Source organism: Nelusetta ayraudi, unplaced genomic scaffold (genome assembly GCF_046127955.1).
Source record: "Nelusetta ayraudi isolate G7.1 ecotype Tasmania unplaced genomic scaffold, CSIRO-AGI_Nayr_v1 ptg000001l, whole genome shotgun sequence".
Classification (NCBI taxonomy): domain Eukaryota; kingdom Metazoa; phylum Chordata; class Actinopteri; order Tetraodontiformes; family Monacanthidae; genus Nelusetta; species Nelusetta ayraudi.
The window spans coordinates 1,400,917-1,424,286 of record NW_027466051.1 but is presented as its reverse complement, the minus strand read 5'-3'; the positions used below and the strand labels follow the sequence as shown (position 1 = coordinate 1,424,286).

Sequence of the window (23,370 nt, the reverse complement as noted above, 5' to 3'; positions counted from 1 at the left end):
AATTAAAGTTAGGCTACTTGTTAGTTTCCTTTTTTTTCCCACAAGGACAATTGGCCATATATATTTGTATATTTTATCCTTATCTTTGCCTACATTGTAAGTTGAGCATGTCTTTATAAAACAAATCTTTACACAAAAAGCTGTTGTCTGATATAATAAGTATTCCCCCTGTAACTTCAGCTAGGACAGAGGAATCTTCTCCATATTGACCAGTGTGACTAGACATGACCTGAAATGTTCACAAAATAAAACAGAAGTTGATAGTGCAACATCTGTTTGTTTAGGAGGGGGGATACTTATTATGGCAGCCCGTCCGTACAGTCTGATATAATAAGTATCCCCAATGTATCCCCACACACAACAGTGAACTTCAATTTGTTGATGTGTGTACCATGTTTTAAGGGTTGTCCTCGTACCAGCATCCTTCTCTACTTATGATCTTCACATTTTTCTTGCGGAACGAGGGAACGGACCATGCCTATAAGGAGGCTCGCTGTCTTGTCCAAGACACCAAAAAACTTAGATGTCCTGCAGTCATGTATGTGGTCCACATACTCAGATTTCCTGAATATAAGGTACACTATATTTCCAAAAGTATTTGCTCAACTGCCTTGACTCACATATGAACTTAAGTGCCATCCCATTCCTAACCTGTAGGGTTCAATATGATGTCGGGCCACCTTTTGCAGCTATTACAGCTTCAACTCTTCTGGGAAGGCTGTCCACAAGGTTGAGGAGTGCGTTTATGGGAATGTTTGACCATTCTTTCAAAAGCGCATTGGTGAGGTCACACACTGATGTTGGTGGAGAAGGCATGGCTCTCAGTCTCCGCTCTAATTCATCCCAAAGGTGTTCTATCTGGTTCAGGTCAGGACTCTGTGCAGGCCAGTCAAGTTCATCCACACCAGACTCTGTCATCCATGTCTTTAAGGACCTTGCTTTGTGCACTGGTGCACAGTTATGTTGGAAGAGGAAGGGGTCCGCTCCAAACTGTTCCCACAAGGTCGGGAGCTTGGAATTGTCCAAAATGTTTTGGTATCCTGAAGCATTCAAAGTTCCTTTCACTGGAACTAAGGGGCCAAGCCCGACTCCTGAAAAACAACCCCACACCATAATTCCTCCTCCACCAAATTTCAGACTTGGCACTTACCTGAAAAAACAGGTAAGTAAGCTGCAAAACCAGTTGACAACTAAAAAGCCGAGAGTGCCTGATGCCTCTGCTACAGGTTTAAAAATAGAACCAGTACAACATGCTCAAAGTGAGGGCAGACAGCAAACATTTAGTGATTCAGATTAAATTTCTGTTATTGCTGTAGTGACACTGGCCACATTTCTGCTAAATGTAGAAATCCAGAGAATCAGACCAAAGTCATTCACAAGTTGATAAGGTCCTTGAGAAAAGCTAAACAGGGTGAGCCAGCTACACCTTCGACAGGCAACGGCCTCACCAACTGCGCGGCTAAGAAAAGTGAAGTGACCGCTCTTCCATTGTTCCAGTTAAGATCAATGATCAACAGTGTGATGCCCTCACAAGTCAGTTCACAACTCAAAATCATCTTCGAACAATGGTACAAGCTTCACTTACCTCATGTATAAAGCGCTTTGAGACGCCTTTGGTTGTGATTTAGCGCTGTACAAATAAAGTTTTTATGTGGTGATCCAGTCAGTGTCCGGGTTGGCTATATGGGGGTTGAGTGACACAAGTTATCCATATCTGGGATATGTGGTGGTGGATATGGAGTTTCCTGAGAATGTTACAGGTGTGAATGAAACCATCTCTGTCTTGGCTCTGATCTGTCCGAGCCCACAAAACCCGGAGGCGAGTCCTGTAATCCTTGGCACCAATGCCAATTTTTTCCAGGGGTTAGGCAGACTGTGCAGAGACACAGCCAGAGTGGACATTGGTCAGACTTTGGGCATAAAAGCAAAAGCTTTTGTCTCCTTTCCAAGCCAGGAACTGGTAGGCAAAGTAAAATGGATGGGGCCTGGGTCTCTTAACTAGCCTCCTGGTGGTGACTGTTGTGCCATTTGTGAAGTCGAGTTGAGTGGGCCTGTGGGTAAAGACATGCTGATGGTGGAAGCCTCACCTGTTACTCCGTTGCTATCTGGAGCACTTTCTTCAGCCAATGGTCATTCCTTGTGCCGCAGTAGATGTTTCACTCTGTTGGTCCACAATGAGTCACTGAGAGACATTGTCATCCCAGTTGGGACTGTCATAGGCCAGCTATGTCAAGTTGATCCAGTTGTTCTATCACCAAAGATTGACGCTGAGTCTGTGACTCCACCCACACAGTTAGATCCCGAGCTTATTCAGTTTGGCGATTCGCCGATACCTCAGCAGTGGAAGGATCGACTCGCAAAAAGTTGTGTGAGCGAGCTAGTGTGTTTTCCTTGCATGAATGGGACGTTGGTCTTGTGAAAGACGTTGAGCATCACATTTGCTTAACTGATCCAGAGAGAGTTCAAGGAGCTTGGCGCTTGGCTCCCGCCAACATTGATGACGTGTGCAAACATCTGCAGGAGTTGAGGCAGGCTGGTATCATTGAGGAGACCCGGAGCCAGTACGCCAATTGTGATAATCAGAAAGAAAACTGGGCGTATCAGGATGTGCATTGACTATAGGACCCTTATCCTCCTGACCAGTACACCACTCCCCGCATTGATGATGCGTTAGATTGTTTGTCTGGGAGTAAGTGGTTTTCTGTCCTTGATTTAAGAAGCTGATATTATCAGATTGCCATTGCAGACGCGGACAAAGAAAAAACTGCCTTCATTTGTCCTCTGGGTTTTTACCAGTTCGAAAGAATGCCCCAGGGCATTACTGGAGCACCCGCAATGTTCCAAAGACAAAAAGCAGTTAGTCGACATGAATCTTCTTCAGGTGCTAGTCTACTTGGACAGTCTCATAGTCTTTGGCCATTCACTGGAATAGCATGATGAGCGTCTCCTGGGGGTGTTGGACAGGCTTGAGGAGGTAGGTTTGAAAGTCTCCCTTGACAAGTGTCAGTTCTGTCAGCCAAGAGTTAAGTATGTGGGGCACATCGTGTCCACTGATGGCATTGCAACCAAGTGGCCACAGCCCACAGATCTAAAGTCTTTGCGCTCGTTCTTGGGGGTTCTGTGGGTATTATCATCGCTTCATAGCGAACTATTCCCCCGTTGTTAGGCCTCTCACAGAACTGACAAAGGGCTACGCACCCACCCAGCGTGGGAGGAAGCAGGGTGTGGACAAGAACAAAACTAGATGGGACCAGTCTTGTACTGATGCATTCCAGAGCATTATTCAGTGTCTGATAAATGCACCAGTGTTGTCGTTTGCTGATCCAGTAAAGTTGTATGTTCTGCACACGGATGCAAGCCTTAAAGGGGTAGGTGCTGTGCTTTACCAGGAGCATCCTGAGGGGTTAAGATCTGTGGCCTTTGCAAGGAGAAAGTTAAGCTCACTTGAACAGAGATACCTGGTACATCAGTTACAGTTCCTTGTGTGGTACTGCCAAAAATGGGTCGACCACAATTAGGATTTGAACACTGAAAATATATGTAATTATTTTGTTTATTTTCATTAATTTGTTTATTTAGAGGGGGAACTTAAGTGTTGGGACGAGTTGCTCTGGGGACAGGTAAAGGGGGCAGCGCCTTCCCCATTTCCTCAGATGCATTCTGGAAAGCCAACAGCACAGACTGTGTCTCCACTTCTCTGCTCCACCTGCTTTATACAGGTCAGTAAACGGACAAAGCACCGGGAAATGTCGCATATTACGGGTAGTTAGTTATTACCGGAAGTGTTTTGTGGAGTTTAATTGTTATTTATGTTTAAGACAACCGCGTCGAGTGGAAAAGTTTTACCGTGAGGTCGCCATTTTGTGCCTAGCTGAGCGGCAGTTACGCTCGGCAGAGTGAGAGCCAGTATTAGTAGTCCAGGTTGTTGTGAGGGATTGGGGTAGGTGATGACATCACTGGCTGTGTATAACTGGCCTAATCTTCCGGTCAGAGAGAACGCAGCAACTTCTTCTTTTTGATATTTATTTTGCAGCTGTTCCCAATAAACTGTTCACTTCACTCTGTGCTTATATATACGTGTGGTTTGTGTTATCTGAAATGGATAAACAATAATAAAATAATATTAATATTTGAACGGAAATACAGTGAAATTAACAATACACTGACATGAATTAACGTTATATGTGACCTTTGTGTCATACCCAAAATCGCCAGTAGACGTCAGTATGTAACTGGCAATAACCCAACAGCCCCGTGAAACAAGCAGGTCACGTGACCAAATCGGACCACTACAGCCCGGTTGGCTACTGGCTCGGTGAATTAACACGTTAGCCTCAGTAAATAACTACAGCCACAATGAATGGCGGCTACAACAAATAAGCAGTGAAAGAGGTTCATTAAGGGATGAGCTAAATGATCATCAACTGATTTATACATATACATATACCAAACCGTACGCTTCCCGACACTAGATTAAACAATAAGTGGTTACGAGATAAGCTAATGAGCAAGAGTAACGACAATAATAAACGGCGGAATAACCTATTAACAATGACAGCTCACATCACTCATGAACACAAACAATATCATCTCGTCAAGTACTGTAATTTACATCATCACCGACGCACACTGTTATACAGATGAATGAAGAGCACAATGACGATCAGCAGAGGACAAACTCGACTCCTTAACTTTACTAAGTTTCCGACCACACATTGCGCATGCACAGCAACAGTTTACAAGTCTCTGCGCGAAACAGCTCGCTGTGCAGCCCTCACAGCAGGGAATTCACAACAGTTATGATACATGTGAGTTAATAAATCAGACAGATGCATTCTGGAAATCCAACAGCACAGACTGGGTCTCCACTTCTCTGCTTCACCTGCTTTATACAGGTACTATATTTGTTATTGTGGTCCTCCATCCTGGGGACCTGTAACACTTGCGCTTAAGGGGGCCGTCGCTGATACATTTCATGACTACCTCTATGGGACCAAGTTCACGGTGCACACCGACAACAACCCCTTGACCTACGTGCTCAGTACGGCTAAACTCTATGCATTGCAATCGTTGGCTGGCTGCATTGGCCACCTATGACTTTGATGTGCAGTATAGGCCGGGGAAAGCCAATATAGATGCCGACTTGTTGTCCCGCAACATGGATGACCTTGAAGACGGTGGTGATTGGGTGGACGTGTCTCCCACAGCTGTTAAGTCCATATGTCAGCGTGTGCAGGTTAGAGAAAGTTCAGATGAGTGTCTGAGATATGTGGAACAGTTACACTTGGTATGTAATCAGCAAGTTGCAGTGGTCAAAGAATATAATATTCAGCGCCACTATAAGACTCATCATAAAGAAAAATATGACCATTTGAAAGAACAGCTAAGAAAAGATGACATAATACATTTTTTAGGTGGTCTGAAGAAACAGCAGTCTACTTTTACTCGCAGCCGCAATATCGCTGATGGAGCTGTGAGAGCCAGCTACCTTATTGCCAACAAGGTGGTGCAGGCATCCAAGCCATATTCTGATGGAGAGTTTGTGAAAACTTGCATGCTTAAGGATGCAGAAGTTTTGTGCCCAGAAAAGCGAAAATCTGAATTTGCCAACATCAGTCTCTCGAGGAACACTACCGCAGATAGGATGACAAAACTCTCAGGGGACTTGGGCAGCCAAATGAAAGACAAAATCAAGTCATTCATCTCATTTTCGGTTGCAATTGATGAGAGCACCAATGTCACAGATATTGCTGAACTGGCCATATTTATTAGGGGTGTTGATGAGGCTTTGACCGTCACAAGGAGTTGCTTGAATTGGTGCCTATTTAGGACACCACAACCGCGGATGACATCTTCAGCTCTCTCACTGGAGCGCTGGACAAGGTGGTAATGGACTGGTCCCGTGCTGTTAGCCTAGCTACTGACGACGCACCATCAATGGTCGGGAGAAAGGCAGGCGTTGCCACAAAGTTCCATGATAAAGTACAGACCGCAGATGGCAGACAAGCTTTTTGGTTATTCCATTGTATTTTGCACCAGGAAGCGTTATGTCGCAAAACACTGAAAATGGATCACGTAATGACTGTCAAATTCATCAGAGCACACGGTTTAAATCATCGACAGTTTGACACCTTCCTCCATGATAATGAGATTCAAGCTGGCCTACCATACCACACTTACAGTATGTCCGGTGGTTAAGCAGGGGTGCTGTGCTCAAGCGCTTCTTTGAGCTACGTGGGGAAGTTGCAGAGTTCATGGAGAAAAAGGGCCACCCAGTGGGGGAACTTAAATGCAAGGAATGGGTGCAGGATCTTGCATTTATCGTTGATATTACACAGCACTTAAATACACTCAACACTACATTGCAGGGTCGCAATAAAGTTGTGACTCAGAATGAGGACAGCATACGTGCGTGGGAGGCGCAGCTATATAACAGTGACACTGGGCATTTTCCATGTCTAACAGCTGTGCGCCCGAAGGCAGGCGACCGTATCGATGGTGATATGAATAAATACAAAGGTAGCATAACAGATTTGTTGCATAACATTACAGTTAATCCAAAACTCTGCGGCACGATTGTTAACCGGAACTAGAAGGAGGCAGCATATTACTCCAATTTTAGCTTCCTTGCATTGGCCGCCAGTCAAATTTAGAATTGAATTTAAGATTCTAGTTTTAACTTACAAAGCTCTTCATTCTCAGGCTCCTTCTTATATTAGGGAACTCATTGAACTTTATCATCCTCCAAGAGCCCTTCGCTCTGAGGACTCAGGTCTTTTAGTTATCCCAAACATTTCTAGAGTTAGATCAGGAGGTAGGTGTTTCAGTTTCCTGGCACCTCTATTTTGGAACCATCTTCCAGCCTCGGTGAGGGGGGCAGACACAGTTAGTTTATTTAGGAGTAGACTTAAGACTTTCCTTTTTCTTAAAGCTTATAGTTAGACTCCATCCACTGTCAGTTAAGCTGCTCTAGGCTTACGCTGTGGAGGGAGATCTTTCGCTCCCGTCACAGGGATCGTTGCTCTGTGCAGGCGGAGCCTTTATCACTCTCCTCACCCAATCAATCTTTTACTCTATCCACTCTGTCCAAGCTCTCATTATGCTTTGTACAGTATGCTCGATATGCATGATACTGCCGCAGTCTCTGTGTCCCCGGCAGGTGATGACCACTGCGCCAGGAGCTGGATTGTGCTGTCCTGGGGGTCTTGGTGTCATCGCTTCATCCCACCACCACGCTTAATACCTGGACTTGTCCTATCGGCAGATTGTCCATCGAGCTAGGCTCTTGCCTTCCAAAGCATGGACACTTACAGCCCACGCGGACAGCAGCCTTGAATTATTTCCTATTCTTTGTGTTTATATCCGTTTTGCCTGGTTGGTGTATCTGTTTTTCACTCTGTCCTGTCTGCCACCCTGGCTCACTCTGCTCCTTTCTCTCTTTCTCTGTCTCTACTCTATTTTTGTATTTCACCCCAACTACTCATAGGCAGATGATGGCCCTCTGGAGTCTGGTTCTGCCCTAGGTTTCTTCCCACAGGGGAGTTTTTCCAAGCCACTGTCGCATCTTGCTTGCTCCGGGGGCCCGGTTGGTTCTCTCTGATTGTATAAAGCGCTTTGAGACGCCTTTGGTTGTGATTTAGCACTGTACAAATAAAAGTTTATTATTATTTTATTATTTATTTGCTGCAAGAGTTTGAGCAGAGGTTTCAGGTTTTCACTGAACTGAACACTGAATTTGAGTTTGATTAAATTTGATTAAATATTTGACAACATTTGATTAAATGTGTTGCTACTCAGGATTTGACACCTAATATCAATGCACTTGTGCTGGCAAAAAGAAGTCATGTTTCAGGAGCCAGCAGCAGGAAATAGACTGCAGGAGTGAAATGAGAGAGAGAGAGAAAAAAAGGTGTGATGCTCTCTCAAAAATGTTGTTTGCATTCAGGAATACAGATCATTAAAAATAAGATTATTCTGCTTTCATATTAAAAGACAATGAATATCAGTATATCATTCTCAGGTTCAGTAGGTACCTATTGTACAAAGTATTTGATCTGATGTAGCCTAATCTTATTTCCCATGTGCTGCTATAATTTTAGTTTTCTTATTTTATTTTTCATAAATGTACATTTCTTCATAGCTCCCACTTGAGTTTGTTTAGTGTGGTGTGTTGGTTCAGGTGGACAGATGCAAAACTGTATTCACTGCATAAAAATAAACCAGTTGGTAATGAAAGTGAAATGATTTTATTTCAATTCCAATTGTTTGTGAATAAATGTGTTGAATGTGCTTAGAATAGATGCCTTGTAATCTGGGATTATAATATAATATGTTGTCGGTTACAAATGTAGGCTCAATGATAAAGCATAGTACTGAAAAACAAAGCTAAAGATTTGGAGTTGACATAGGTTAGCCATCCATCCCTCTTCAACCGCTTATCCGTAAGTCAGGTCGCAGGGGCAACAGCGCCACCAGAGGGTTTTTTGACATTATTTTACTGGTCCGGCCCACATGAGATCAGATGATCTGGATCTGGCCCCAGAACTAAACTGAGTTTGACATGCCTGGATTAGAGGCTTTTGCTGTCTGGTTTAGTCTGGCCCAGCTAATAAAACACCAACAGAGTTGGTACACAGCCTTTAAACAAAGGCCCTGTTTGCACTTGGACAGTCTCTGTGTCCCCGGCAGGTGATGACCACTGCGCCAGGAGCTGGATTGTGCTGTCCTGGGGGTCTTGGGCCCTGTTTGCACTTGGTCATTTCAAGCGTTTTTCGTATTCCGATCGGCAAAAATCACATGAAGTAACCAAGTGGAAACAGTCTAAAACCCGTATTGTCATCCGATCACTCAAACCACCTCAGGGAGGTGGTTTCGACGCTTCGCATAGCATTCCTCACAGACGTGTGAACAGTGTTGGACTCTTTTATTAGGATGCTAATAAATTTTATTCTGCATTAGTGGTTTTTGTCAGTGGAGCAGCGGTCTCAGTTTCCCACATATGTGATTAAATGTGCGACGTTGCATCCGAAAATTTGCCAGCCACTGTTGATCCGAAAATGAAGTCATCGCCACTCTGTCCCACCAGTCGTTACTCCTCCTTCGGATCCATACGCATCTTTCTGGTTCTGTGGCTATCAGAGCAGAGACAAATGCTTTAGCCCTCCTTCTTCTCCATGCTGCTCTTCTCTTTAGTCGGCGCTCTAAGACCATTAACCGGCTTTGTCCACGACTTCCGATAATACGGACGAGCTGCAGTAGAATTAAAACGGGTGACTTGATATAGTCTGCAAACAGGAAGTTGATTATCATTCGTTTTCAGGTGAAACTTGCTGTAGTTTTGCGCTTTACTGCCCCTAGTGGTTAAAAATGTATCTAATGAGATCACAAGTGGCATGCTCGAGACGCATGTTAATGCTATGTGCGAATAGATACTTCAAGATGTGTACTTCATGATACAATCCCCAAAAACAGTTGCAAGTGACCAAGTGCAAACAGGGCCCAAGATTTACTGATACTAGTGTATGTTGATGGTATCTGTTGTTATTGAGCAGTTATCGCTTATACGGATACTAGCATTTTTGGCAAGTATCTGCACTACTACTGATATTGGTGTTGGAAACAACACTTATTTTTATAGGTAAATATTTAGCACCTTTTGCTTGTAAAAAATTGGCATTAGCAAGTCCCTGAAAACATTTTGTGTAACATCACAAGTCCCTGTTAATTTTTGATTTTAGAAATCTGGTGTTCTATGAGGACAAATTAAGGTTAACTAATGGTTGTTGAACTGTTGTATAAAGCAATATTACGGTGCAGTTTATAATGTTACATAAATGTACACTTTGATTTGATTTGATTTATTTTTGTATTTAAAAACACCCACGCACATTAAAAAGATAACATGAAAAGGAAAAAAAAAATTATATCAGTACAGTTATTTTAACATTTTAGAACATAGTTAGTTATAATTAAAAGTTAATTAATACAATGTTATGGTCTATTTTCTTTTTCTTGGTACTTTGAGTGTCAACATTTCCTGTACCGAAATTACAGTGAGAAGCTGCCTTTGTTCCTGAGGGATATGCCTTGTCTGGTGGTGGACCACATCATGAAGCGACATCTCTGCCAGGAAGACTTCACTGTGCATGAGGAAGGAGTTTTCACTGTGAAGAGTCAGATTACTGATAAGCACGACCAGCTTTCTTTTGGTTCGGACTCAACAATGCCCTCCTGCACTTGTAAAGACTGGTTGAGAATCCTGCCTCCATGCAAGCACTTCTTTGCAGTCAGAACAGTGCAGGGGTGGGGATGGGAGAAATTAGGGGTCTTACAGGGACAACCCCCTTTTTCCTTGGATGTGGTGTGCATAGGGAGCTTTACTGCCCGTGAGACCAGATCTTGTCCACCACGACCAGAGACGATCAGAGAAAGCAGCTCTACTCCTCCACTCAAAGGGACCATGACAGAAACCAGCCCTACTCTTTCCCTCACAGGCACCATGAGAGAGATACCAGCTTTAACACCAGTTTAAAGACCAAGAAAAGACAGAAGTGTGGCAGCTTACCCCATGAGATATCAGACCTGTCTTATTATCTGCAGGATGAGCAATTTATGGACTCTGTGATTGACCGCCTCACTGACCTTTTGGAGGATGTGAAGCTTCATACACCTCATGATGAGACACTTCCACTCTCCTACACCCCACAATCTAAGAAAGCACGATGAGATCAGCTATGAGTTTCCAGCTCACAGATCTGCCACCTTCCAGTTACTCACCCCTAAGAATGCATGGGCTCTCTCCCCTTGAACTCTAGGCTACTTTTAATTATTACCTTGGTCATCACTTCATTATTCCTACATACAAAAACAAATTCTGCATCATGTTTGGTGGTCATCATTGTTAGGGTTTTATTCAGATATAAAATGAACATGCATATGGACATCACACACAAGGGGATTCATGGTAACAATGTATCTTAAGGTTATTTACATAACGCCGGTTCTCTGAGTAATATGAGTGAGATGTCTCACTATGGGATGCATGCCCACACTGCAGCCCCTCAGAAGAATTAATCTCATTACCCCAATCCTGATTGGCTGGTGAAGTGTATGTGTCCGCATCAGGTAGTCCCACCTACCATCTCACTCATATTACTCAGAGAACCGGGGTTATGTAAATAACCTTAAGTTCTCTTTCCTAATACTCGTTCGATGTCTCACTATGTGATATGGCAGCTCCCGTGTTGCCAGACAGGCTTATCTATCGTCCACCAACCATCCAAGAGGTCAGCCTGTTCCAACCAGGACCGCAAAACTGCTTGCGCCAAAGACGGAGCGGAGACGTCCAGCCTGTAATAACGAGGGGCGAGGACCAACTCGCCAAAGCACAAATGTCCTGAACAGAGACCCCCCTGAACAAGGCCCAGGATGTGGCCACTCCTCGAGTCAAGTGCGCACGCAGACCACTAGGGGGCAGCCAGCCCTGACTCGAGTACGCCATGGCAATCGCCTCCACCACCCAATGGGACAGACGAGGCCTTGTAACAGGTTTTCCCTTATGAGGATTGGCCCAGGAGACAAACAACTGGTCGCTCCTCCTAAACCCTTTTGTCCTATCCATATAAGTGCGCACAGCACGGACCAGACACAATGTTCTGTGGCTATAGCTCCTCTGGTGAGGTAGTGAACGCCATCAGGTCAATGGGAGAAAATGAGCCTACCACCTTAGGCACGAAAGCTGGGTTAGGCCTCAAAGACATCCTCATGGTCCCGGGAGAGAGCTGAGTGCATGCCGGGTGCACCGAAAGTGCATGGATGTCACTGACACGCTTAGCCGAGGCCAGGGCCAGCAACAACACTGTCTTAAGGGACATGGGTTTTCGATCCACCCCATTCAGTGGTTCAAAGGGAGGACCCTTAAGTCCCTCCAAAACCACACCCAGATCCCACGGTGGCACCAGTGGTCTGGACACAGGGAGGAGTCTGCGAGCTCCCTTCATAAACCGACAAACCAGCGGGTGCTGGCTTGCGGTCTGATTCCCAAACCCCACATGGTAGGCGGCGACAGCGGCCAAATACACCTTAACTGTGGAGAAAGCCTTCTGTTTTTCAATCAGTTCCTGTAAGAATGACAAAATCACTCCCACCGGACACTGGAAAGGAATGTGACCATTCCTGTGACACCAGTGCTCGAACACTTTCCACACTGTTAAAAAAAATCTGTAAATTTAGGGGTCCCTTTACCATGGATTTGCTACAGATTTGCTACGTTTTGCGAAATACGGAATGTTTGCTGTTGTGCAAGGCAGTATGGGTAGGATTTTCTCCCTCAGCCAGAATTTCCCCGCCGAATCGACGCCATTATGCTAAGTGCGGTCAGTGCCTGCCTGAAGTTTTGCCAGTCACATGGAAACAGGTTGGTTGTGTGTAATGAGAATAGGAATGGAGTGCCACCTCTCAAACAAAATATATTGAGTTAAACATTACGTTTTCTGTTCATTTACGTCTGCATGGCGGGCGTTCTGTTCTGGCACCCCTCGCCGGACAGTCGCCTTTCCCCCGTAAAAAGTAGGACAAATTATTAGTTGGTTAATTTTGTTTCAAAGGTTTCTGATAGCAGCATTCCAACCGGAGCTATACAGTAGTGTGGCTCGCAACACGGGACGTTTGCTGCTAGCTGCGTTAGCATTAGCCCGTCGCCTGCGCTTCGTAAGCACAGGTACGTTAAAAGCCCATTTTTTGTTCCCCCTCGTAGATGAAATTGGTCTCAATAGTCAGTTGGTAGTCGTATTTGTTTCAAGTCGACATCTGAATGCGTGCGTTTCGCGTTATTTTGAAGCGTGAGTGGACGTTTGCTGCTAGCTGCGTTAGCATTAGCCCGCCGCCTGCACTTCGTAATTACATCAAAAAGCCCATTTTTTGTTCCTCCTCGTACATTAAATTGGTCTCGATAGTCAGTTGGTAGTTGTGTGTGTTTCATGGTAACATTTGAATGTGTGTGTTCTACATTATTTTGAAGCATGGGTGGACGACGGCCCGTTTGCCCGGCTAAAGTTAGCCAGTAAGTTGGGCTTGTGTGTGTGTGTGTTGTCGCTGGGGAGCCAAGACATATGTAAATTAGCCACGTGTGTGTGTGTGTGTGTGTGTGTGTGTGTGTGTGTTGTTATAGCTCGCTGTGTTACGTTAACATACAACTGAAAATGGCAATACTTAAAAGGGGTGATGATAAAAAAAATAAGTAGAATCAGATTTCCCATATGCATTATAAGACTTTCCATTCCCCAAAGTGAGAAAAGCAGTGAGGAAAACATTGCAGCCCAAAGAGAGTGGCCCATGCAACCCAAAGCAGATTGCTTATTTGAAGGTATCTGAAAAGTGAATGTGCTTCACTGTGCTGATCTGAATTTATAGTTTTCATATTGATTCTGTTCTGATTCTGTCTATCCTTCACTTGGCAATTTCAATCTCTTAAACATGTTGACTTGTAACATTTGTGGCTTTAACACCCGGTGAGTGGCGGTGAAGCAAGGCCAATCCAACCAATAGGAGCTCCTGTCTCTTCCGCCAGCGTTGGCCCCGCCCATTTGGTTCAGTCAGATTTGCAAGCAAAACTTCAGAATTCGCAAGCAAAACTTTTGAACTTGCAAGCAAAAAAATATTAGTTTTGACTGAAGTTGAATCAATATGTTCTCAAATTATTTTGTTTTCATTTGCAACCTGTCCTGTTTTGATCTCAAATATTCTGTTTTTTTTTTTGGTTGCCACTTCCTAATTTTTGGTCTCAAATCTATTCTATTTGATTGGTCATCCTTTTTTTGGTTGCAAATCTTTTCTTGATTGATTGAATAATAAAGACACAAAATTCTCTCCATAGCTGCATTTTTTGTTGGAGGCCAAACGAAAATGAGTGTTAGTCTTATGTACCTGTACAAAATTAACACCTTGAACCTTGAACAGGAACTTTCCAAAAAAGAAAAGGGGATCAATGACTTCCTTGACTCTAAAGTGATGAAGACGCATTGGAAACATTAATTCATGTCTGTCATGTCTGTCACCAAAACAGATCTCTGCAGATCCTGAAGTCGAACTCCCAGTGACCCCATGCATCCTAGTCAGAGGTTTGTAGTTAAATCTTTATTGCATCCCGGCAAGCTGTTTTATAAGCTGTTGTTTTGTCGTATTTATTAAACAAATGTTTTGCTTGCCTTAAAATATAGGATTATTTTGTTTTTGTACATGGTGCTCAGAATTGTTATTTTCTTTCTTCTTCTTTGTTATATCTTTTTTTTTTTTTTAATTTGTGTTTAAGGTGGCTAGCAATTCAAGATTGCTGTTGATGGCTTAGTTGTCAATGACCACATCACCTCTCCCATTGTGGCCTTGAGCTACGACTTCTCCATGTTTTATGTCTGCAAAGTCCAATACCCACCGGAGATGGCTTTTACTCTCGAATTCATGCGAAGGTAAGCACTCATTGTTTGGAAATACTTTGTAAATGTGACTTTGGCGTGCCTTTCTGCACCCGACCTGCTTTTTGTCAATCTACACCAAACCCCTTTGTCTGAGATGTACACGCTCAAAATGTGTCGCCACATGCTGTGAGCTTTTAGATCAGCTGTTATTGGCTTATGACCCCCCGGAATATGAATTTGTTCGGAGATTTCGCAGCTCCCCGTTGAAGACTATTGTTGGAATAAACGTGTCATATTTTTTTTAAATGGCAGGTAACATGCTTTTTGCTTTACATAGTGTCCTAAGTCAATTAAAAACAAAACAAATATAACATGATTGTTGTTGGGAAATGGAGCCAAAACATATTTTTCTTAAAATGGTTTCTTGACACAAAATTGGTTTGAGCTATCTCTTTAAAACCATTAGCACCTGAGACCAGGTTATGTCAGTGGTGGTCAAACCTTTTCATGTCAAAGACACACAAACTGAAATGTATTTGGCTGCAGACTCCAACCTCAGAATATGTTGTTCCAGGGACCCCCCCTCCCCTCCCTCCCCCCAGAAGCAAAGACTAAACATGTTCAGTTAAAAAATAATCCATGCTGGATTCATGCCCAAATGTTAATACTTTGATGTGTAACATGCACTGAATGTCACAGCTGCTCCACTCCATGTTTGAATAACCCCCCGGGCAGTCCGTGTTTAAATGCTGTTACACCTTTTGATAGGACAATGTCAACTGTGTTTTCTATTCCCTTCTGTGTTCTGTGCATATATTATAAGCATTATAATATCCCTGCACACACGTTGAGGGTGCATGCTGTCATGTGTTTAGTGATAAGCAGACTTCTCGCCCCTGCAAACATTTCTGTATATGCGCAGTGTGTATGCATGTGTCTTGAAAAGACAAGGGAAGTGATAAGCTTAGCCACTGGCACCAGCACCACAACAACATTGGGTACTAGACAGATGGTCAACTAGAATGATAGAGAGGTTCACAGATAGGGGCATATTGAAGAAAACACATGTATGATTTTATTGAACTGCTCCACTCCGGTCAAGCCACACAACATGTAGTATCTAAACTTTGTCTGCATCTCACTATTATTATTTTATTTTTCTCAGAGTTTTCTTTGGGATCAATCCTGAGCGAGGCTCCAAGTTTTGTGTACGTGTCCTGTGAGCCTTCTTACACTAAAGAAGAGTTGCTGCACTTTAGGGGTTTTACCCCACCGGACCTTTTTCCAACATTACTCACCCGTTCTACGGATATATTGGATATCCTGGTGAGAGGGACAGCGTTCTTTGCCAGTGCTGTATGCTGGACCAGAAGACAACGGGGGAAGCGAGGTGGTTGTCTGGTTCGTCTATGGAGGAGAAGTTTGCGCCCACCACTCCCAGGTATATTCCTCTGTAATGTGAATTCCTTGCCCAATAAGATGGATGAACTCCAGCTGCTAGTTTCATGGGACAACGACTTCAAATCCACGGCTGTGGTGGTGGATTAATGTTCTTCGTGAACGATCACTGGTGTTCCGACGTGACAGTGTTGCAACAACACTGTTCCATTGACATTGAAACTCTCTTCATACTCTATCGCCCATTCTATTCCCCCATTCCCCCCGTGAGTTTAACGCGTTCATCCTCGTGTGTGTTTACGTTCCTCCGGATGCTGACGTCACCACAGCAGTGGACACAATGACCGAACCGCTGTCGGGAGCGTTAGTTACCCGGACAGTTTGGCTGTGGTGCTTGGGGACTTTAACCAGGCTCATCTGAGTAGGGCTCTCCCCAAATACAGACAGCAGGTCACTTGTGCTACTAGGGGTATGAATATTCTGGATCACTGCTACTGTACTACCCGCCAGGCATACCACTCTGTCCCCCGTGCTGCGCTGGGCAATGGAGATCACCATCTCATCCATCTGATCCCTCGCTACAGGCAGAGATGAAAAATATCAAAACCTGTGGTGCGGTGCTTCAGAGTGTGGTCTAGTGAGACAAGTGAGAGACTCTGTGCGTGGTTGGAAAATGCGGGCTGTGACCAGGACTTTGTCGAGGGGGCGGGGCCTGAGGCTGGAAACGACCTGGATGAATACACGGACACTGTGACATCATTCATCAGCCTCGGCGAGGAGGTGTGTGTCCCTATCCGCTCCAGGAAGATCTACAACAATGACAAACCCTGATTTTCAGCTCATCTCAGGAGGCTGAGGTCGGAGAAGGAGGGGGCCAGGCGTAGCGGTGACATGGTTTTGTTTAGGCAGGCCAAGTACAGGTTTGCCAAAGCAGTGAGGGAGGCAAAACATCGCTTCTCCGAGAGACTGCGGCAGCAGCTCTCTGAGGGGAACTCCTCCTCGGTCTGGAAAGGCTTTAAGACCATCACCAACTACAAGCCCAGGTCCCCGCAGGTGGCTGACAACCAACCTCCTCCTCGTTAACGAGCTCATTGACTTTTACTGTAGGTTTGAGAAAGAGAGTTTCCCACCCGCCCTCTCTCTCCAACCCCCCCAGCTACAACCACTTCCCCCATACACTAGGGTGCCCCTCTCTTCCCACCCCACATCCTCCCACTCTGTTACGGAGAGAGAGGTGAAACTGCTGTTCAGGAGTCAGAACCCCCGGAGGGCGTCTGGCCCGGATTCTGTCTCCCCCTCTGTCTTGAAGCACTGCGCTGAACAGCTCGCCCCGGTGTTTACCAACATCTTCAACACCTCACTGGAGCTGTGTCGTGTCCCAGCATGCTTCAAGGCCTCAACCATCATTCCCGTCCCCAAGAAGGCCAAGGTCACAGGCCTGAATGACTACAGACCTGTCGCCCTGACCTCTGTGGTCATGAAGGTCCTGGAGCGCCTTGTCCTGGCTCACCTGAAGCGCATCACTGATCCTGAGCTGGACCCGTTGCAGTTTGCGTACAGAGCAAATAGATCCACGGAGGACGCCGTGAACATGGCTCTGCACTACACCCTAAACCATCTGGACACTGCCGGCAACTATGCCAGGATCTTGTTTGTCGACTTCAGTTCGGCCTTCAACACCATCCTACCATCCACCCTGGAGCACCAGCTGTCCCTGCTGCAAGTACCTGCCTCCACCTGCAGGTGGATTACGGACTTTTTGACCAACAGGCCTCAGCGTGTGAAGCTAGGGAAGAGCAGCTCCAGCTCCAGGTCCACCAGCACCGGTTCCCCACAGGGCTGTGTCCTGTCCCCCCTCCTGTTCTCCCTGTACACCGACACCTGTGTTTCCATCCACTCCTCGGTCAAGCTCCTGAAGTTTGCTGACGACACCACCCAGGTCGGCCTCATCTCCAAGGGGGACGAGTCAAACTACAGGAGGGAGATCGAGCGGCTGCGGAGGTGGTGCAACTGCAACAACTTGGAGCTAAACACACTAAAGACAGTGGAGATGGTGGTTGGACGGAGGAGCGCAGCCCCACCCCATCCCATCATGCTGGAAGGCACCCAGGTGAAGGCCGTAGAGTCCTACAAGTTCCTGGGCATAACCATCTCCCGTGACCTTAAGTGGGAACATAACATCACGGCCCTCCTGAAAAAGGCCCAGCAGAGGCTGTTCTTCCTTCGGCAGCTGAGGAAATACAGACTGTCGAGGGCCATCATGACATTCCCCGCTGCAGCTGCTAAAGATCTTGTCAAGCTGCAGAGGGTGATTCGTTCTGCAGAGAGGGTGATTGGCCGTCCCCTGCCCTCCCTCAAGTCCCTGCATGACTCCAGGGCACCGAGGAGGGCGAGGAAGATCATGGCCGACCCCTCCCACCCTGGTCACGGACTCTTCACCTTGCTCCCCTCTGGGAGAAGGATGCGGCTGCTGAAGGCCACTACAGCACGCCATAGACAGAGCTTCTTCCTCTCAGCCGCCAGGCTGCTCAATGACTCTGCCTTCCCTTCCCCTGCCCCTTTAGTGATACCAGCGCTTATCACCAGCAATATATAAATACCTTGCACTACTGATCCCAACATGCACTTTATATATATATTATTATATATATGTTATTTGTTTATTTCTTCATTGCACTGTGTTGTATGTCTGTCAGTTGATATATGTGAAAAAAGAACTGAAATGCACACATGCCATTGCCGAAACAAATTCTTATGTGTTTTACACAATGGCAAATAAAAGGAATCTGAATCTGAAGGGGAAGAAACGGCACTTCATTCCTCCACAGGTGTGCAAGCTGGTGTTATGCCCCGGCCTAGGGGGAACCAGGACACAACATAAAGGCTCCCCCCCTTCTCCCAGCTCTCAAATTAGACAAAGGTGCTTCGTCCACAGGATGGTTTTTATTAAACGTCACCATCATTGCATTGGCGTCAGGGAGGGCATGGCCAAAACAACAAACAAAATGGCTCTGTTATGGATCTTACCTATGAAGAAAACAATCAAATAAATGACAGTCAAACTAACCTCCTTAACTAAAACACAGGAGAAAAAGGTCACAACAAAAATGGCTTCCCTCCCCTACGGGCTACGTGGACTCAAAAGGAACTGAAATAGATTACAAAACAGAGTTGATGGCTGAACACAGAATGCTGCTGCTGCGGCACATGGCCTCTGGTTGGGAGCTGGGAGAAGGACAAAGAGACCGAGGTGTTGAAGTCCTCCTCCTTAAATATTGGCACCAGCCAATCACCTTTCCGCACCTGGAACAAGCCAAAAAAGGGAACACAGGATCTACTGCGCCATCTAGTGCCCAAACGGACACACAGCAGACAAAAGGAACTGACAACAATGTAAACCCAAAACTATACATTTACATAACACTGGTGACTCAGCTAAAGGAATTTGAATGCAAGCAGAAGGAATGAGTGGGCCATTTGAGCTGTTCTCAAAGCTCAGAAAATACCTTTTTGGACTGAATGTACACACACACACACACACAAAGGCAAATCCAAAAACATGGGACTTGAGAGTAGAAATACAGATTTTTACAGTATTATGTGAGAGCAGATGTTTTAATTAGATGCCCACAACACATATGCTGCAGTTTCAAATCCCCCATGTTCAGGGGGAGGGAAGGTGGGCGATATTTGTCATTGCAGGTAGAGCTTTGCCTGTCAGTGTGGAGTTGGAGGTGTAAGTTTTAAGTTTTATTTTTTTGCAGAAATCTCTTTATGGCATGTTGCACAGTCATACTTCTAAGGTCATGGTCGTTATGGCTGCGCTGATGTTTTATAGAAAATTTGTATAATGTAATACTTCTAATGTTCTTTTTGTTTTTTGTAGAAAGGTCAGACACTGGTTGCAGAGCTCTGCCTGTCAGTGTGATATGTGGAGTTGGAGTTGTAGGTTTCTGCATCCTCCTGGAGGGGGCTCCTCATTTTGCACTGACAGGTGAGACAGCAACAGCAATGCTGGCAGTTTTATAGTCTTATTTTGTCAATGTCTTTAACAAATCCATTTATGTTATTAATGCCTGTCAGAGGGGGGTGTTGGGTGGGTGCTAAAAAGTTCCTAGATTTGGCAGCTCCCTGTTAAAGGACATGGCTATAGCTCTTTGAGAGAACAGCCGGTTTATTTACATAAAATTGCTCTGAATGTGAAGGTGATGTTCTGAATGTTTTAATGGTTCTAATGTAAATATTGCAATTCATTCACCATAAAAAGTGAAAGCACTTTAAAGCACTGGCAGCTGTTAAAGGAAATAAATAATTGTTGTGATTCTATATTTGTGCTTTATTGATGGTAAACGGTATAGAGAACTGTATGAAATTAAACATTTTAGGATGACTGACGTGTCCGTAAATGGTATTGATTGAGTACTTTAATAATACGGAATTTTCCATTTTAGGTTTGATGGAAGTGTCCGTAAATGGTACAGAAAAAGTCGGGTAAATCTACGGAAATATCTGTTTTAAGGTTTACGGAAGTGTCCGTACAATAACGCAAAAATTTACGGAAAATACGGAATTTTCCATTTTAGGTTTGACGGTATTGTCTGTAAATGGTACAGAAAAAAGTCAGGTAAATCTACGGAAAATATACGTTTTAAGGTTTCCGGAAGCCCGGGACACGCCAGTGACGCAATGCCACGGCGCACTCGTGTGTGACCATCACTTGCTGTGCGCCATGACGCACAGGATTCAGTCCACATGAGGCCACCCACAGTTAGAATTCCCTCATGTGGAGGCGGCCGAGACGGACTACCAGGATGGCAGATGCTATCAGTCCGAGCAACCGAAGACACAAGCTGAACTGTGCAGATTTGCCCGGGTGGAAAAGCGCGAGGCATATCCTGCGCGCGTCCACCCGTTCCGCCGAGAGGCGCGCTGAGAAGTTCACCGAATCCAGAAACAATCCCAGAAAGATTATTTTCCGTTTCGGGAAAAGTACGCTCTTTTCCGTGTGTATCACAAAACCCAGCCTTGGCAGGTGCAGTGTGAGAATACGCGTGTGCGCTCTGGCTTCCCTGTCTGATTGTGCCAGCAACAGCCAATCATCCAGGTAAGTAGCCAAGCGGATGCCCTCAATGGCAATGGCCGCTTCCGTGCAACGCACAGAACAGCTGAGGGACAGCCCGAAAGGAAGAACGCGGTATTCGTAACGGATCCCCCGGAAAGCGAATCTGAGATACTTTCTGTGAGGGAGGATATATTGGAATGTGGAAATGCGCGTCTTTCAGATCGACAGAGCGTCACCACGACACTGTCGTGCCTCGGCTCTGCCACGGTGCGCGGCAGTTTCGCTACGAGGGAGCACCGTCGCTTGCCACCGGTTTTGACTGTACTTTTTAACTTGTGTTTTCCCTTCTGCTTTACTTAACCAGACTTGTAGATCAATTTTCTGTTGTCTTAATAACTGCTTTGCCAACATATCTGCCTCCTCATTTCCCTCTATTCCTACATGGGCAGGAACCCACACAAAACTCACTCCCAAATTTCATAGAAGCTACTGTGTGCCTCAAATATTAGATACTGCTGACAAGAGTTCATGGTTTGTAGACTTGATAGAACTGCCAGCAGTCTGATGCTATGACTGATGTAACTTTCCCGTGAGCTTTTATCCACTGTAATGCTAATATTATTGCTGTTTTTTCTACTGTGTACACTGATGCATAATCTGAACATCTTTTCTAAGTACTAACTCTCTCCATAGGAATATACACTGAACACTGCACATTGTTATCACATTCAACTAGATCCACTGTCATTCTTTCAACATTTGGAATTGTTTAATTTCAATCATTACATACAAATTAGTAGTAATTTAGTTTAGCTTGCAATCATTTCATAATTTATAACATAACTTATACTTTCCTATGCATCATGTATAAAAATACACACCCCATACAAACATAAATACGCATCACAGAGTAACTTGAACAGAGTTAAATACACATGAACAGAGGTTAATCTATTGAAGTTTTATTCACACCCTCACAAGCTGCAAATGGTTATTTTGTGATCGTGGCACCTTTTTTTCAATTCAGTATAATAGTGATACCTACTTGTTGCAAATTCCCAAGGGTTAAAGTTCCAGAGAACTGTGTTTTTTTTTTTGTTATGTTTCTCATAACTTAGTGGGCAGCTAAGAGGTCCTTGAGCGATTAAAAGGGCCCTTGCAGCTGCGCTGGGCTCTGTCTCTCAGTTTGTGCTAATGTCTGCTGTTGGAATTGTGCTACCTCAGTAAAGAGTAAAGACCTTCATGCTGTTAAATTGTGTTCTGTCTCGATCTCTGACCGGATTGGCTGTGTGGATAAAGTGCTCGGTTCACTGCTAATTCCAGCCCTCATTCATACAACAAATAATTAAACTGTTCCCTCTACTCACTTTTTATTATCATACAAGTGTTTTAATTTCTTCTAACCTAATAACTGATGCCAGTGTTTGAGCTTTCAACCAATCATAGCACTAAGGTAGGATTACAGATAACATCTTTCACAATTTGAGTGCTTAGTGTCATTTCTTTGTAGACTGAAAGGTTCATACATGAAACAAATAGACACCATCATAATTCAATTGACCTTCATTTATTTTAAGATATGTCATGTTCTTGGAGCTGGGAAAGGAAAGGAGAATAATAATTCTGACATTTGTGTTACAGTCAGCATACAGTGTGCATTGAAAGCATGATGTTGCTGGGTACAATTGACAATTGATAACTTGTGAGTTCTGTAAACACATGACAATTGGGATTTTGCATAATGGGAATGTCCTTCCAACCGGCGTCTTGTCCATTGTGTAACCTGCCTTCCCCCATTACAGCTGTGATAGGCTCCAGCAGACCCCCGTGACCCTGAGCTCAGGAAGAAGCGGGTACGGAAAATGAATGAATGAATGAATGAAATGTCCTTCCATTAATACTCACTATGTTGCCAGGACGGCTCTCTCCATACACAGCATCCCTTGTTCCAGAAATAAAATTTAGTGTGGGCACCAAATGATGACTCCTCACTGTTATGGACTGAAAAGTAGAAAAATAAGAAGACCTTTATTGATTCCACGGTGGAGAAATTTGCATAATTACAGCAATTAGAAAACTATACAGTGAAGAACGATTTAGAAGCTAGAGAATCATATCAATTAAAGAAACAGACAAAAATAAAATAAAAAAAAACATATGTAGATATAAACAGAAAAATAAAGAGCAAGATATTTACATATTATGGACAGTTGAATTTACATGTACTATCTACATACTGAGATATAAATAGCTCTCTATTGCACCTTTGTAAGAAATGTACAGTTGTTAAGTGGATGGAATTTTATTGAGTGCAATTGTACAGCCTGATGGCTGCAGGCAGGAATGAACTGCGGTGAAGCTCATTCTTGCACTGGTGGTGCGGCCGTCTTGAGCTGAAAGAGCTGCTCAGGCTCTCTGCAGTGTGGTGCAGGGGGTGGGAGGTGTTGTCCATGATGGATGTCAGCTTGGCCAACATCCTTCTGTCCTCCACCTCCTGGA

General features: G+C 44.6%; 1 protein-coding gene across 1 annotated transcript in view; it reads right to left on the bottom strand.

The window, feature by feature from the left end:
• The window catches only part of LOC142884522 (4-trimethylaminobutyraldehyde dehydrogenase-like), a 273,088-nt gene extending 250,124 nt beyond the window's left edge, over window positions 1-22,964 (bottom strand). Inside the window, exon 1 of the mRNA XM_076020348.1 lies at window positions 22,961-22,964. The gene's annotated coding sequence lies outside the window, so the exon portion shown is untranslated. The remainder of the gene's footprint in view (window positions 1-22,960) is intronic.
• Between the last annotated feature and the right edge of the window lie 406 nt (window positions 22,965-23,370).